The 18,133-nt window shown below is 36.4% G+C and overlaps 1 protein-coding gene and 1 pseudogene across 6 annotated transcripts in view; both read left to right on the plus strand.

The window, feature by feature from the left end:
* The window catches only part of GABPB1 (GA binding protein transcription factor subunit beta 1), a 64,997-nt gene that overhangs the window by 12,012 nt on the left and 34,852 nt on the right, over nt 1–18,133 (plus strand). For 3 of the 6 annotated variants that reach the window (XM_077764427.1, XM_077764426.1, XM_077764422.1), the window contains exons 2-3: nt 10,351–10,423; nt 12,708–12,789. The exons of 1 other annotated variant lie outside the window; for it this stretch is intronic. The gene's annotated coding sequence lies outside the window, so the exon portion shown is untranslated. Of the gene's footprint in view, nt 1–10,350; nt 10,424–12,313; nt 12,790–18,133 lie in introns of those variants that run through there. 2 more of the 6 variants (XM_077764425.1, XM_077764424.1) reach the window with 2 other exon arrangements.
* On the plus strand, nt 5,334–5,747 carry LOC144231745 (small ribosomal subunit protein uS8 pseudogene; annotated as a pseudogene).

The raw sequence follows: 18,133 nt of genomic DNA on the forward strand, positions 1-18,133 counted from the left end.
AGGAACACTATTTTTTGTGCATAAGGAAGCATGTACAAGTATGTTCATTGCAGCAGTTTATAGTAGTAAAAAATCTGGAAAAATAAACAAAACTTGTTATAGTAGTAAAATAACCAAGTAAATTGGTATATTCATACTATGGAATAAAATGTCATTTGAAGAAATGAACATGACATATACTGAGTGATAGGTTACAGAACAGTATATACACTATGTTATTAAATATATACGTAAGGAAAAAAACCAGAACAATGCTGTATTTTGAAGGGGCAGGTACATATATATGCATGCAAATGTGAAGAATATGGTCTGGTAAGATAAATCCTGAACTGGTAATAAAATGCTTAACTCTTGGGTGATGGATAGAGGATTGGGTTTGGGGAGTAGAGAGAGGGAGGGACAATTGGAGGGAAGCTTTTTCAGTAATCTTTAGAATTTAAAAATTAGAATATTACAGTGTATATTTAAAAATTCATTAAAATAATAATAATCAGTTGACAATAGGATGGACAATGGTTGGGACTGAAGGAAACCAGTTAAGGAGGTACTTCATTAACATAGGCATGAGAGGGGCGCCTGGGTGGCTTAGTCCTTTAAGCATCTGATTTTGGCTTAGGTCATGATCTCACAGTTTGTGGGTTTGAGCCCTGCATCAGGCTCTGTGCTGATAGCTCAGAGTCCAGAGCCTGCTTCGGAATCTGTGTCTCCCTCTCACTCTGCCCATCCCCTGCTGGCACTCTGTCTCTCAAAAATGAATAAATGTTAAAAAAAAAAAAAATTAAAAGTAGTCATGAGAATGCAGTGGCAAAGACGGGAGAGAAGAGGACTAATTTATAAATGACATGAGGGTAATTTCATAATGTGTATCAACATTACAATTGTATTTACTTCAGGGAATTTATAGTTAAATGAAATGATATATTCACACAGTTATTAGTTGCAGTATTGTTTATAATAGTAATAGTGTCCATCCATAATAAACTAAGACCTATCCACACAATAGCATACTAAGCAGCTGTACAAAAAATGAGGAAGCTGTCTGTGGACTAATAGGAAAAGATCTCCAGGATGTGTTAAGTAAGAAAAGGCAGTGGAGAACAGTGTATGTAGTAATGCTATCTTTTGGTAATAATAGAAATAGTGGGAGGATACTCATGAAACTATTAAAGGTGATTATTTGTGGCTCTTGGGAATGGTAATAGTGTAAATACTTCCGTTGAGACTTTCAATGCATACATTTTTGTGTTTGGATTTTTGAGCTATGTGAAACTATTGCCTGTTTGAGAAAAAAGAAATTAAGAGAAATATAGATGCGAAATAGACCTATAGTATTTGATGACCAGTTGTATGTAGAGACATAAGGGAGAGCAGGAAGTTAAGGATAGCTCTCAGATTTCCAATTTGGGAGGTAAAAAAGGTAGTAGCAACATCAGGAAGATTAGGGTTTGGCATATGCATGGGAAGCTCTGGACTGAATGTCTAGATGAATCCTTACACCTTCTTAGTTTAGTGTTTGAGTGTATTTGTATATGTGTGTATAATTTATGTGTTTTAGATAAGGAACTTGAGCTTATTTTAAGCACGAATATTAAATAGTCATCAATAAATATTTTTTATCCTTAGATTACATTTGTGTTTTATGTTTATGTATTTGTGTTTTATTTAGGTTTTATGGAGAACAGCTTTGTAATGACCTCATAATTTTACAGTTAAATAGGGACATTGGTATGCTCAGATAGAATGTAGATAGGGAAATAGAGAATGTAGATCTGATAAATACATAGCTTATGTGGGAATTAGGAACTTAATTTATTACCATGGTTCTGATTTAATCACATCTTTTGGTACCAGAAATTCAAAGAAATAAACATAGCTTTGTATAAGATGTGATCTTTAGGGTACCTGAAATTATACTGTAATATTTAAAACAATATTAAAACTGGTTTAGACAAGCTTATAGTAGAGCATGAAAGTTATTTTTTATATAGTATGCTTGGGAGTAACTGTATATAAGATAAGGAAGTTTAACCTAATGGAGCAAAGGAGTCACAACATTCTGGGTACTGCCTAAAAAGAAGCTCATGCTATATAATTTGGGATTTAAAATTTATTTGAATGAGTTAGAGTTCAGAATCTAATTTTGAGGCCCTAATCTATCCATATACCTTTTACCTGATTTCTGTTGGTCTAGAGTAAAAAATAAAACAGGAGCACAGATAAAGCACATACATGCCAGGACTTGCAGATGAATGTAGTAAATCTTCTCTAGGTTTATGTTAATAAGGATTTGGGTGTGGAATAGCAAGCAGTACAATAGAGATGCTAAGTAATTCTGGCTTGAGATTTAAAATTTTAACCATTTTATATCTGAAGAAAAGACATTTTGCTGGCAATAGTTTTCTTTTAAAAAAGCATTAAAAACACAAATAACGTTCTCTGTATAATCCTGTAGCACTTAGAAATGGTTTTGCTTTAGTGAGAGTGAGACTGTTTTGTCACCTCCAACCTATGCATACCCCAGTATCCCCCGCCTTTCTCAGCACCTCCGTCCTCTGGAGCTTTAGGAAACACAGTTTGAGAAATACTGGATTGGTGGAAGGGGCTCTAGTTTGGGCTTAGATGGATTCTTACCTCATATATATGTTTTTGTTTGTTTGTTTTGTTGTTTTTAGCACATACCACAAAATTTAATTCGTAGAATAAAAAGTGGGAATACATGAATAGATATAAGATGTTCCCAGATGGTAAATTTGAAGTGATAAATAAACCAGTTCTTTGTACATTAATTCAGTATACCTTTGCTCCTGAGCTTCAAAGATCTCATCCACTCCTTTGGCTTTTAATGCCATTTTATATGCTGATGGGTCCCAAAAGTATACTTATAGCCCTGACCTCTCTTTTTGAACAATTTTTTTTATGTTCGTTTATTTTTGAGAGAGAGCGCGCGAGCGAGTGCACAAGGGAGCAAGCAAGTGGGGGAGGGGCAGAGAGAGAGAGGGAGTCACAGGATCCTAAGCAGGCTCCAGGCTCTGAGCTGTCAGCACAGAGCCCAGTGTGGGGCCCGAACCCACACACTGTGAGATCATGACCTGAGCCGAAATCAAGAGTTGGACTCTTAACCTACTGAGCCACCCAGGAGCTCCATGTTTTAAATAAATAGCCACATGCATCATAGTGCAGTTCTGTAGGATATACTTTGGGCAGAATGAAATTGATACCACATGGGAGGAAAGAAATGTAATAAGGGCTGAAAAGTAAAGTGATACATATTTGGAAAATGAAAATGAATCTTAACTGCATAAAACAGTGAGAATGTCTAATGGATTAAAAGACAAAGCAATAGCAGAAGGAGAGTAAAGAGTTCTAGGTTCTAATGTCTTTGTATTATGTAGAAGGAGGGTCAATTTTAAAAATACCATTTGTATGGAAAACTTTAAATATGTAAAAGCAAAGGAGAGTATAATGAACCCCTCATGTATTCATTGACCAATGATGATCAACTCAAGACTAAATTGGTTTCTTACATATTCCTCTTTTTTATTTTATTTTATTTTACTTTATTTTATTTTATAAGTTTTAAGTTTTTAAATTTATTTTGAGAGAGAGTGAGCTATCTAGCAGGGTAGGGACAGAGAGAGAGAGAGAATCCCAAGCAGGCTCCTCACCATCATTGTGGAGCCTGATGTGGGGCTCGAACCCACAAACTGTGAGATTGTACACTGAGCTGAAACCAAGAGTTGGATGCTTAACTGACTGAGCCACCCAGGTGCCCTTTCTTTTATTTTTTAGAGAGTGCAAGCTTGAGTGGTGGAGGAGAGAGAGAGAGAGAGAGAGAGAATATAAATCTTAAGCAGGCTCCACACCCAGTGCAGATCCTATCGATCATGACCCGAGCTGAAATCGAGTCAGACATTTAACTGACTAAGCCACCCAGGCTCCCCACAACTGCTGATAGTTTTTTTGTTTTGTTTTTTAATGCAACATTCACATTTATTGAAATATCTTATGGAACAAAAAAGGGGAGTACTGAACATCTAACAACTGGAAACTTTCTCAGGTATTTCTTTAACTATCAAAAATGATTTTTTTTTTTTTTTTTTTTTTACCAACTCACTTTTTTAGGTCAGTTTTAGGTTCACAGCAAACTTGAGGGGAAGGTATTTCTTATACACCATCTGCCCCATATATGCATAACCTCCCCCATTATCAGTATCCCCCATCAGAGTATTACATTTGTTATAATTGATGAACCTACACTGACACATCATAGTCACCCAAAGTCTATGGTTTCCATTATGATTCATTACCAATGTTGTATATTCTATGCACTTGGGCAAATGTATAATGACATGTGTCCGTCATTATGGTACCATACCGAGTATTTTACTGTTCCATAAAAAAAAGATTTAAAAAATTTTACATTTAGTTTCTTCAAATTGTCATCCAAACAGGGTCCACGCATTTCCATTGACTGATACTTGCTTAGGTCTTTATTTATTTTTTAAATGTTTATTTTTTAATTTTTTTAAACATTTATTTGTTTTTTGAGAGACAGAGAGAGACAGAGCTTGAGCAGGGGAGGGACAGAGAGAGGGAGTCACAGACTCCAAAGCAGGCTCCATGCTCTGAGTTGTCAGCACAGAGCCAGATGCGGGGCTCGAATTCATGATCTACGAGATGATGACCTGAGCCGAAGTCAGACGCCCAACTGACTGAGCCACCCAGGCTCCTCTGTAATGTTTGTTTATTATTGAGAGAGTGCAAGCAGGACAGAGGATCTGAAGTGGGCTGTGTGCAGACAGCAGAGAGCCCAATGCAGGGCTCAAGCTCATGAACCATGAGATCGTGATCTGAGCTGAAGTCAAGAGTCAGACGCTTAACTGATCGAGCTATTTAGGTGCCCCTGCTTGGGTCTTTTAAAGCAAGATTTTGGTTAACTCTAGATTTTTAACACATGGTATAATTCTTAGGGAACCATGACAAGAACAAAACTAGAGGCTATAACTTCCAAATCAGAAGAAATAGATAAAATGTTAAAAAAGAATCAGTCCAAAAGAAGACAGAGAAAAGAAACGGAACAGGTAACGAATGGAGAGAGCACAAAATTAGATGCTAGATTTAAACCTAGTTAAAGGTAGTTAAAGGTAAAAATTAGATGATTACACACGTATCATCCTAGCCTAAGGTACCATCACCTCTTGCCTTCAGTAATTTCCTAAGTAGTATACCTGCCTCAATTCTTGCCTCCCTCTATGTATGACCCATATAATAATAGGAGTAATTTTTAAAAAATATAAATCAGCTCTCTTCTGCTGTCTTTCCGTGCCACCGTAATGGTGCACATAAATGTCCTGGCAGATTCTCTCAAGAGCATTAACAATGCCAAAAAGAGAGGCAAACACCAGATTTTTATCAGGCCATGCTCCAAAGTCGTTGTCTGGTTTCTAACTGTGATGATAAAGCATGGTTACACTGCTGATTTTGAAATCGTTGATGATCACATTGCTGGGAAAACTGTTGGGAACTTCATGGACGGGTTAAACTGTGGAGTGATCAGCCCCGGATTTGATGTACAACTCAAAGATGTAGAAAAATGGCAGAATAATCTGCTCCTATATTGCCAGTTTAGTTTCATTGTACTAATCTCATCTGGCATCATGGACCATGAAGAAGGAAGATGAAAACACACAGGAGGGAAAGTCCTGGGAATTTTTTTTTCTAGGAATATAATACATATGTGCAAATAAACTGCCTCAGTGGACCATATGCATGTGTGCTTGTGTATATACTTATAAATCATATCACAACACTCTCCTGTTTAAAACATTCCAACAATTTCCTAGTAAATTCAATGAAGTCCATACTTCTTAGTAGTGCCTATAAGGCCCTACATGATGGGGCTCATTCCTGTCTCTGTAATTGCATATCCTGCTACTGTTTTTCACTCAAGCTCAGGGCCCTTATACTTGCTCTGTCGTCTCCCTGGATCACCAGGAGCAGTCAGAATTCTTAGTTCCTAAGAAAAAAAGCTTACTTCTGAAAACCGGAAACCAGTCTGGCTAATTTAGCAGAAAAGGAATTTGTCTCAGGAAGAAACAAACTATCAGTGTCATTGGAATCTGCTTCCATTCTTGCCATAATGGATTCTATATACTTCCTGCTTTTTTATGCATTATTTTCTAAGTTAAAGTCCATCGTGGATGCTTCTTTATTGGAGTGGAGGTCATGTATTTGCACCCTAGATGCATGGGAAGCTGGAAAAGCAAATATTTAGCTTCACTAGTAGGTAGAAATTCCTGGCTTCTTTCAGGACTCATCAGAGGGGAATTCCTTGGACATATGAAGATGTTTTGATGCTGAGCCAAAAGAGTGACCTGTCCTTTATGATGCTTTTCTCTGGAATCCTTCCTTGCTTTGCTTCCTTCATTAATTCACATTTCTTATTTTTTAAAACATGTTTATTTATTTTTGAGACAGAGATACATAGTGTGAGTCGGCGAGGGGCAGAGAAAGGGAGACACAGAATCTAAAGCAGGCTCCAGGCTCTGAATTGTCAGCACAGAACCCGATGTGGGGCTTGAACTCACCAACTGTGAGATCATGACCTGAGCCCAAGCCCAACTGACTGAGCCACCCAGGCATGCCCCGCCCCCTTAGTTCACATTTCTAATCAAATGTCCTCTCCTCAAAGAGGACTTTTCTTAGGCTTTGTCTAAAATGGCATTTCCCCATCTCTAATCCAGTATTCTCTCTTTACTTATTCTGCCTTACATTTTCTTCATAGCATTTACCCTTACCAGTACCACTGTGATTGATTGATTGATTGATTGCTAGCCTCTCCCCCAGGAACACAAGCTCCATGAGGGTAGGGATTTGTTTTTGTTTACCTTTCTGTTGGCACACGTACGCTTAGTAAAAATTTGTTTAATGAATGAAGGGAAAACATAGATAGTGGTATAAATCTCTGAGAAAATTTAAAGGGAAGGATTGTTGAGGAATTAGCTCACTTAAGGAAGGTTTATTGGAGGGACACCTGGGTGGCTCAGTTGGTTGAGTGTCCGACTTTGGCTCAGATCATGATCTTGTGGTTTGTGAGTTTAGAGCCCCACATTGGCCTCTGTACTGACAGTTCAGAGCCTGAAGCTTGCTTCAGATTCTGTGTCTCCTTCTCTCTCTGCCCCTTACCTGCTTGTGCTCCCTCTCTCTCTCAAGAATAAACAAACATTAAAAAAATTAAAATAATTTAAAAAAGGAAAGTTTATAGGAGAGGAGAAATTTTTGAAGTGGGCTTTGATTGAAGGATTTGGAGACAAGGAATGTAGCCATCTAAACTGGGCAAATAGCATGAGGGAAGGCATTGGGTATGGAGTAAGGTGAGCACATATCGAATAAGAATTGTTTAGAATCTCATGGCTGTCTGGGCCCTTTATGAAGTGGGAGTTCATAAAGGGAGTAAAAGTGGACAAGGTGAAGGTGTGAGGTTAGAGCAGGTGATAGAGGGCCTTGAACTAATAATAATAAGGTGAAGTCTATTGACTTACTTGCTAGAAAGTAAAAGATTACTAGTTTTTATTTAAAAATAAACTGGTATTTTCACATAGTTCTATGCAGGTGTAAAATAGCATGAGGTAAATCTCTTTGGAGAATTTTCCAGGAAATATATGAAGAAGAAAAAAAAGCAAAGTGCAGAACAGTGTGTGTAGTATGCTCTCTTGGTATACCAAGTGTGTGTGTGCAAGTAAGAATATATATATTTGTTTATGTTGCAGAAAGAAAAACTGAAAAGACAAACCAGAAACTAATAAAATGGTTACCTTGGGGTTAGGGGGAGGGAGGAAGTGGGAATGATGTGAAGGAAATAGGAATGGAAGTGAGGTTCCTGTTTAGTTTTGACTTTTGAATTATGTAAATGTTTTACACATTCAGAAATTACAATTAAATGAAAATAAAAACAGTCTCTAAAATTGGGAACAAACGAACAAATGAACCTATTGTATATCAAAATAGTTATTTAAATACATGGAGAAAAACACACACTCTCAAGTGACTTTTGAGCCCTATATCAAAAGGCATATATGCTAAGGACAAAAAGAACTGCAGAGAAATCTTCATTCATTTCATTGCTAGTTGTAATATTGGTGTTTTTATTCTGATACCATTGGATGCATGTTGTAGGTTAAAGCCAATAAATAAGATTTTATGCTTATATGTTAGAAGCCAATAGAAATACAAGTATAAAATCAAAGGAGTGAGGCAAAAAGAATATTTATAATCTTGAATTACAAATGTCAGTATGAATTCAGGATTTAAAATATATGTATTTCATAATTCCATCCAAATACATATTTCTTAGTTTTGTCCTCTGAAAGGACCTTGAAAGTGTGTCACTTTTGTAGATGACAAGTACTTGTATTACCTCAGTTTTGGTCTTTAAATACTTCTATTTATTTATTGAAGAAATGACTGATTACAAGACTGAGGCAGGGAACATACATAGTGAACCTGGAACAATTTGTTCCAGAAGCAAGAAAGCTTTTGAAGACACAACAAAAGCCTACCTGAAGAAGCTCTTTTTGGTCAAAATTGAGACGGTTTGAACATAAAAAAGAATAATGGGAGTAATTTGAAACAACATATAACAATAAAAAACAAAACTGGAGATGGCTATTGCCTATTCTTTACTCTGAAAATTGGTAATTTAACATTTGAATTGTCTTTTTTGGTAGAAATGTTTTACAGTTAGTGAGGAATGCCAGATAATAAATATAGAAAGAATTATAGAATTAGGAAGTCACAATTTATTACAGCCTTTTATGAAATACTTAACTTGGGCCAGGATCATTAATGATGCTCAGATTGTTAGGCAAAATGTTCATTGAGAATTGGTATTTGCATGGTGCCAAAGTAACACTCCACAGAATACTAGTTGATCTCAAAACAATTAAAATTTACAGTGGAAGGATCAAGCTGTTACCAGCCTCGTTATTAATCTTGGCATCACTAAAAATGAACCAAAAATATGTGATTCAATATCAAATAGACTGCGTCAACTGAAGTATTTTTTAATGTTTAGTTTTTTATTTTGAGAGAAAGAGAGAGAGTCCCAAGCGCATTCTGCACTGTCCTCACAGAGCCCGACACAGGGCTCGATCCCACTAACGATGAGATCATGACCTCAGCTGAAATCAAGAATTGGACTCTTAAGTGGCTGAACCACCCAGGCACCCCTGAAGTATTTTTTTTTTTAATTTTTATTTCATGTTTTATTTATTTCTGAGAGAGAAACAGGGTGAGCAGGAGAGGGTCAGAGAGAGAAGGGAACACAGAATCTGAAGCAGGCTCCAGGCTCTGAGCGAGCTGTCAGCACAGAGCCCGACGCGGGGCTCGAACCCACAAACCGTGCGATCATGGCCTGAGCCGAAATTGGACGCTTAACCGACTGAGCCACCCAGGCGCCCCACCCCTGAAGTATTTTTGTAGAACATTTAAAATCTGAGCTTAGTCGAACTTTTCAGACTTTCAGTTTTTAAGTAATATTGGAGATGAAAGAAATTAAGCACCACCTTGGATGAAATAATCAGAAAAATACAGAATGTGAGATATAGATAAACTGGCTATTTAATGTCATGGAAGAGGAAAACAAGGTTAGTTGGGGGGAGGAAACTGTCCTAACATATAATTAATCTAGAGCTATAACAACCAAATGCAGTATGTGCCAGCTATAAAGTACATTTTTTTAGAAAGGAGTAGGATGAAGCAAGATGGCCAACTTTTAATTTAGAATGTGGGTGATGGGCATGTGTGTGTGTGTTTGTGTATACACACACATATTCATTTATATGCAAACATATATACTTTTCTATATTTAAAAGATTTTATAATAAAAACTTAAAAATTCTGTTACAAATAACTTTTCTGTAAACATTCCTATACATGTTTCCCCTCCTTGTGTACATGTTAAGGAGATACGGCAGCTTTCTAGCAGTGGAATCCTGGATCAGGGTAGACATACCTTCAACTCTGCTAGATATTGATAATTTGTTCTTCAAATGGTTGTATTGATGAAGATTTTAGACGAGAATTATGAAATGTATGTCTTCCCTATTAGGTGATTAATTCTTTGAGAACCGTGTAGAGACTCATATAGAAATGTTTGAGTTGAAAGAAATTGTATTTTAGTGGATTGCCTGGTAGCAGGATGAGAAATTAGGGTTAGGTCAGCTAAAAGGCTATTGTGATGTTTAAGGTATGAGGCAATGAGTGTGTAAGATTGGAGGTAGTAGAGAGGAAGGGATGAATATGAGAAATCTTGGAGAGAAAGAATTGAAATATATGTGCTCTTATTGTCAGGTAGGATACTGATGATTCACTGTTGCGACTTCTAACACCCAGTAATTTGTTGGCTTCACTTTAGAGTAAACAGGTAAGTTATGCTTCCCTATTCATTCAAAACCGACTACTGGTTTAGTTCTAGTAGGTTCTAGCCTTTTCTTCATTCTCTGCTTATACTCTTTTTAAGCCTTAGTCTCTTCCTGGGATAAATATATGTGATTTAAAAGAGACTAGTAGTTGAATGGGGTAAAGAAAGGGGCAGTGGGTTGCAAAGATGGAAGAGTTTATGTAGTAATATGGGTAGCTTCATCCCCAGGTGAGTTTGTGAAGTCTTCTAAGGACAGAGGATATCTTCCTGTAGTTTTTAAGGGTAAAGTTTATCCAGTGTTATAACAGAGATAATTCATCAGATGCAGTTTTTTTTCCCTAAGAGAATGTCTTATTTTAAAATCTTTATCTTTAAAATCTATATCTTATTTTAAAATGTTGCAACTTTTTGTAAATTGTAAAGTTGGTGCCTTCAAGAAGTTTTGATAAATGGTTCTAGAAGAGCTTTGTCCAGTGGTTCTAGAATAACTCTGTCCAACAGAAATACGTGAGCTGCATATTTAAAGTTTTATAGTAGCCACATTAAAAAAAAGAAACAGGTGAAATTAATTTTAATAATATATTTTATTTAATCCCATATATCCCAAATATTACCATTTTAACCTGTAATTGATATAAAAGTTATTAATGAGATATTTTGCATTCTTTTTTGGTACCAAGTCTTCAGAAATCTGGTTTGTTACACATACAGCACAGCTTCGTTTGGACTAGCCATATTTCAGTGCCCATTATCATTATGGCTAGTGGCTACTGTACTGGACAGCTCATTTCTAGAACATACTCAGTTGAAACCTTTGAACTCAGTTTGGTACTGATTTGACCCACTGTCACTGAGGGTGGTCATGAGCTGATCTTGCTTCATAGACCTGTTGCGGGTTATAAGATAAGTTCTGACTTCCTGTCCAAGAGTGATTTTGAGGGTCCCAGACAAAGCCACTATCCATATTTACTGATTATGTTCACACTTTTCCCTCAGAAAACATAGAACTGACCTCGGACTGTTTTGAATCAAATCTGTCCATTTGAGTTGCTGCCAATAAAAAGAATATTCAGGCGAGTTCCAATCTCATTCATTTGGAAGGACTTTAGTTACAACAAGGCTGACGGGAATTCAGCAAGCATTTTATTGATTGTGGTATTTCTTAGAATTTGTGGCACTGTCGCTTAATTTGCATTTATAAAGTTAAACGTTATGACTGTTGGTTATCCCAGGTATTTCTGGAGTTTCTACTGTGTGTCAAATGTTTATTTATTCAATGAATATTTGTTGAGCATTTACCATAATTCAGGCACAGTGACAACTTGTAGCCAAGTAAACAGGCACATGTAGTGTGGTCTGATAAATGCTATGATAGAGAGAAACTTCATATGCTGGGGAATACACAGGAGGGACACTTCAGTTAATTTTGGGGGGATCAGGAACAGCTTCTCTGAGGAGATAAGCTGAACTCTGAAGGACAGGTAGAAATAAATATGGCAAGAGTGAGTGTGGAGAGGAGAATATTCTTCCTGGCAGAGGGAATATGTTTTAGATGCCCAACAGTGAGAAAATGAGCGAAGCACAGCATTTTCCCTCTAGTATAGAATTCAGTATGACAGGTAGTGAGTACTGTATGTAGTGTGATGGCAACAGATGCCAAGTATGAAAGGCCTGGACTCTTATGGCAAAGAGTTTGACTTTTTTTTTTTGAGAGAGAGAGAGAGAGTGCACACAAGCCGGGGAGATGTGGAGAGAGAAGGAGAGAGAGAATCCCGAGCAGGCTCCAAGTTGTCAGCACAGAGCCCAACGTGAGGCTTGATCTCATGTATTGTGAGATCATGACCAGAGCCAAAACCAAGTCCAACACTTAACTCACTGAGCCACCCACGTGCCCCAAAGAATTTCACTTCAGATGAGTTAACTGAGGAAGGGCATGATTTCATTTAAGAATGACTAGGAAGTTTGATAGTAGAATGGAGAATAAATTAGAGAAAGACAAGATTGAGGCATAGACATTAATTTACAGATGTCCTAGGAGAGAAAGGATAGAGACAAGAGCAAAGATTGAGGCAGAGAGAAAATACTGTCAACGTGTATTTATTGAAGGCATTGGAAAGATGTGGAAGGATTTAAGAGACATTTAGGAGGTAAAAGTGACAGGTCGTAATGACTCATTGGAATTGAAGTGGGTAGAAAAAAGGGGTCAAGGAGGATTTAAAATTTTCTGATCTACAGAACAAGCCACTACTTGAACAGCTTGACTTTTAAAGTGCCTTGACATCTACAGGTGGAGGTGTCTATCCTGTTGAATATTTGAGTCTAGTGCTTGGACGGAGGCTTGGACTGAAGATCGATTTGGAAGTCATCAGGTAATCTTGGCTAAGAAAGATAAACTTGCTAGAGGAGGGAATGTAGAGAAAGAAAAAGAGGGCTGAAAAATGATACACCGAGGAACTGCTAATATTTAAGGGGAAGAGAAAAGGAATCCACTTGAAAGACATAAGCTACCATCCTTGCCTCCAAGCATTTTATAATTTAAGTAAGACATATAAGCATGAATCATTTGATGACCACTGTAAGTCAGAATCTAATTTGGTGCCAAGTTTTATTGTACCACCTCTTGAGTTTTATGTGAAGTTAAGTGTATATAGGTAGTAGTTAGTGTTTAGGCCAGGGAGTAGCATTGGTAGTGCATGCATTCAGTGGGGACATCTAGCCTGTGGTCACTAGAAGGACTCAGACGATGGTATATTCCATAGTATGTATATTGCATGCATTGTGAGTATGAACTCTGGAGGCAGACAGCCTTGGTTCAAATCCCCTCTAGCAGTATGACCTTGGGCATGTAACCTTCTGTGCCTCAGTTTTCTTAGCATTACAATGATGATGATGATAATTACGACTTGAAGGTATTGTGAAATTGAATGAATTAGTATATGTAAATTCTTAGACTGTGTCTGGCACAGTCTCTCTTGTTTTCTCTCTCTCTGTATATACATACACATACACGTATGGCTGTGTTATACTTTATTATATCCACTATATGTGCATGTGTAGTACTATATAAATGTTAGGAATTATCATCATTTAATAAATGGTGAGACTGATGGGGGCTCATGATTTGGACAAGATAGGTAGGTACCAGAGAAGGAAAAGTTTCCCAGAGAAGGAAGATTCCCTCTATGAAACTTAATGTGAACATAGATGGTTTTTAACCAGGCTTCACTGAAAAGTGGGTGGAAAAAAATGGCATGAGAATCCCCTTTCCCCCTGATTCCCAGTTGGAAGAAAGAATCCCTTTTTAATAGAAGGCTTTAAAGATGTTAAAGCAGTTGTGTGTTGTGCTCTCCCTGTGTGGTAGTGAGATTTCTTCAGGTACATTTTCTCAAGAAAAGTTATTCTGGAAGGAAGTTTGGGTTTTTTGTTTTGTTTTTCATCAGCTTTCTGAATATGAGTTCAGTGGGTCCTTGATCTTAACTTTGGAAAGATCTAGATCTGGAATCAAGGTTCTGGCTTTGGGGACTGGGAGAAAGTAGTCATTATTTTATACTGATAGTGGGAGTATAAATTGGTATAATTTTTTGGTAGATAATTTGGTAGTATCTATCACAATTAAAATGTGACTGTAGGGGCGCCTGGGTGGCTCAGTCGGTTAAGCATCTGACTTCGGCTCAGCTCATGATCTCTCACATTTCGTGAATTTGAGCCCCATGTTGGGCTCTGTGCTGACAGCTTGGAGCCTGGAGCCTGCTTCGGATTCTGTGTCTCCCTCTCTCTCTGCCCCTTCCCCACTCGTGCTCTGTCTCTGTCTCTCTCAAAAATAAATAAACATTAAAAAAAAATTTTAAGTGATATTAAAAATCTAGCAATTTTACTCTTTTTAAAATTTTTTTTAAGTTTTTTTTTTTTAATTAGAGAGAGAGAGAGCATGAGTGGGAGAGAGGGGCTGAGGGAGAGAGAGAGAATCCCAAGTAGGCTCCATGCTCTGGACTCAGTGAGGAGCCTAAAGTGGGGCCTGATCCCATAACTGTGAGATCTTGACCTGAGCTGAAACCAAGAGTTGGACACTCAACCAACTGAGCCATCCAGGCACTCCTAGCAGTTCTATTTTTAGAATAGTTTTCATAAAAGTGCTGACCCAAGCATATGGGTTTGTTACAGCACTATTTGTAAAGATGAAAAATGAAAACAGAATTGAATAATTAATGTACTCATACTCCATATATTTGTTTCCTATTTCTGTACTGTAATAGTTTCCTATTTGTTGTAACAAATTACCACAAACTTAGTGCCTTAAAACAACATAAATTTATTATTTTACAGTTATGGAAGTCTGAAAACTCAAAATTAAGATTTTAGCAGGATTGTGTTCCTTCTGGAGGTTCCAGGGGAGGATCTGTTTTCTTTCCTTTTCTAGTTTTTAAAGACTGCCTGCATTTCCTTGGCTGGTGCAGCACCCTCCTCCCACCATCTTCAGGGCTAGCAGCTATAGCAGCTTCAGATCTCTCTCTCTTCTCTATGATCTCTGCAACCTTCTCTCTCATCCTGATCCTCCTGTCTCCCTCCTATAAGGACTTTTCAGATTGCATTAGGCCCATTTAGATCATCCAAGATCTTCCTATCTGAAAATCTTTAATTTAATCATACCCGGAAAGTCCCTTTTGCCATGTAAGCTAACATTCACAGATTCTGGGAATTAAGTCTAGACATCTTTGTGGGGGCCATTATTCAGCCTATCACCCTTCGTAAAACTATGCAACCAGTAAAAAGAATGTTTTATCTGTGTGTGCGCTTAGATGCTACTGATAAAACAAGGGTATCCCTGTTAAGTGAAAAGAAGCAAGTTGCAAAACCTTTTTGTGTTTTTTGTTTGTTTAAAAAGAAGTGTTGTGCCTGTATGTGTTTCTGTAGGCATAGGAAAGATCTGGAAGGCTACACACTAAATATTTAAATAGTTACTTCTTGGGGGTAAGACCACAGGGAAGTATGGGGATGACTTTGAATTTGAATGTTACATTTTTAATATACAGTGAAAATTAGTTCATTATGATTTTATTATGAAAGCATACATGTACATAGTTGAAAAAGTAAAAAATATAAGGTTTATAGTGAAAGAAACAAACCACACACAAACAAAACAATAACCCTGGAGTCCCTTGTGTTATTTCTTTCCACTCGGAAACCTCTTTCCCAGAAATATCCATTCTTTTCTTTCACTTTTTTCCCCCTAGTATTTCCCTCCATATTTCTAAATACCAACCTTATACTATTTACTGATTTTTCTATTTTAGTTATCTTTGACTTCCTATTTATGAAGATGAAGCTTTGGCTATCTTAAATCAAACCACCTCTAAGCATATGTTTTGTCACTCTTCATCTTAATAGAAGTGCACTAAAAATTTTGCCTGGATTAGTATGTAGTGGTTGTTATAATCCTGAAACTACCATTCTTCACCAACCTGTGCCATATTGGGGTTACATTTTCTTTCTTGTATAGGCTTTTTTCCTTCCCTTTCAAAGTGAAATTGTGTAGTTTTTCCTTTTGCTTACTTTTCTTGTATCCATCATTAAGCCATCTCAAATCCCCACAGGAAATCTCACTTTTTTCCTGGGAGTCTTATTAGCTTTTCCCTGAAGACCTCCTTCTGGAACGTCTGTCCCCTGGCTCCAATCTGGATTTACTTTCCAGGTCTCTGGTCCAGTACATCTTGGGATCTCCGATACCATCATCTTGGGGATCCTCTTCACTCTGTGTTAGATCCCTTATTTCCTTGATTTCTGGTTTCTGGTTTACTCCTGGTCTTGGAGGACTGCATCTAGTGGCTTTCTGAAATAAGGGTCTTTATGGGAGACAATTTTTCTTTAGATGTTTTATGTTTGAAAGTGTCATTTTATTTTTAAGTTAAAAGAAAGTTAAAAAAAAAAACCCAGTATACAAAATAGGAATGGGAGAAAAATCCAAATATACCAGAGTTCATGTGATTATTTTTTCTTCAAAGGAATTGCACAAGATTTGAAGGGCATGTTCTTTTATATCCCAGCAGATTCCCAATGTTCTCTAATTTAGAACACAAGAGTTAAGAAATATGGGTCTTCTCCTTAGACTAAAACTAGTGTTCTTTGGTAAATCCTTTTACTTTTTGTTTGTCTCCTTTGCAAAATGGAAATGATAACCACTGTGGTAAGGCTGTTTAGATTACCTGAGACAATGTAGATAAAGATTTATCAAGATGCCAAGTGCTACTTTTATGATCAGTGTTATTTTCTTTTGAGAATGTGGGTGACTACATTCTCATGCCCAAGGATATTTTCCTACATACAGTTACACACAACTGTAATTACTTAATTTTAATTATAGTCACAGTTTACATGCTTTTACTGTTGCATATCATTTATAAATAATATTCTCAAATGACTGCAGTACTGTATTTAAAAGGTATCTTTATATTTTAGACATACATACTGAAATATTACAGATAAAATGATATTTCTAATAATATTATATATATTATATTATATTATAATATGATATGATGCTCAAATAATATGTGTGGGTGGGAAATAAGCTGGCCACAAATTGATAATATTGAAGCTAGTTGATGGCTATTCATTATACTATTGTGTCTATTCTTGTTTATCTGCTCAAAATTTCCCATAATAAAAAGTTTTTAAAAAGCACGATTCCATTATGATCTATCTTAATTTCTTTAACTATTGATTGTAGTAAGGTATTTCAGTTTTACCTATTTTAAATAACATTACTATTAATATATTTATGTTCCAGATAGTTTCCTTGTAATAGATTCATGAGTGGGATTATTTGGTCAAAGAGTATGATCATTTTCATATATAGTACTAAATTGCTTGGATGAAAAACTTTAGAAAACTTTCATTGGATTTACAGTTGTTTTCACTGAGCATAGGTGTGCTATTGTAAGTTTATTCTGAAGTTTTTAATTAGGCAGTCAAGGTTTATTAAGTATATTATGATAGGATTATATTTTCTAAATGCATTCATATTCTTTTTTAAGCACTAGTAACAGTTCACATGGAGCTAGTACTTTACAGTTTCATAGAGAGTTTTCAGTTCCAGTAGATGTTATAATTCTTAAAATAGCTGTGTGAGCTATGAATTATAGGAATTTAAAACAAAATAGACTTTAAGCTTTAAAAATGGAATTATAGCTAGTAATTCCTGTTACCACTAGATGGCTCTCTCAGCATGTAGTTTTGAGCAAAAAGTAGCTAGTTTGTAGACATTTTGAAGTTGTCCTATAGATCTTATTAAAATTCGTATTATTAAAGTTAAAAAAATGGTTTTGTATTAGATTGTGATTGGCTTTTACAGAAGTAGTAAAAAAAACTAAGGATGGAATTTATTACAGTGGGTTTTGGATTACTTTTCTTTTCAAGAGGAAAGGGGTGTTAATGTGGATGGCATTCAGTACTATACATACAGTGTATTTTTAGTAAGTATATTTAACATTCATTAAAATTTACTGAATTGAATTATGCTTCTTTATTTCCTTAGGAGAAAGTTATTTGCCATACCAAAGAAAGCAACATTTGTTGCTAGATCCTTAATGGTTTTATGTAAATTTAATACATTATCTCTGAGGACTTAATAAATAAATAATTAATGAACAAAGTAAATTGAGGGGGCTCTCTGGAGCTATGGTCCCTAGGTCAATTTATTGTCTTAATGCATTTGAG

The sequence above is a fragment of the Crocuta crocuta genome, unplaced genomic scaffold (assembly GCF_008692635.1).
Source record: "Crocuta crocuta isolate KB4526 unplaced genomic scaffold, BGI_CrCroc_1.0 scaffold102, whole genome shotgun sequence".
NCBI classification, from domain to species: domain Eukaryota; kingdom Metazoa; phylum Chordata; class Mammalia; order Carnivora; family Hyaenidae; genus Crocuta; species Crocuta crocuta.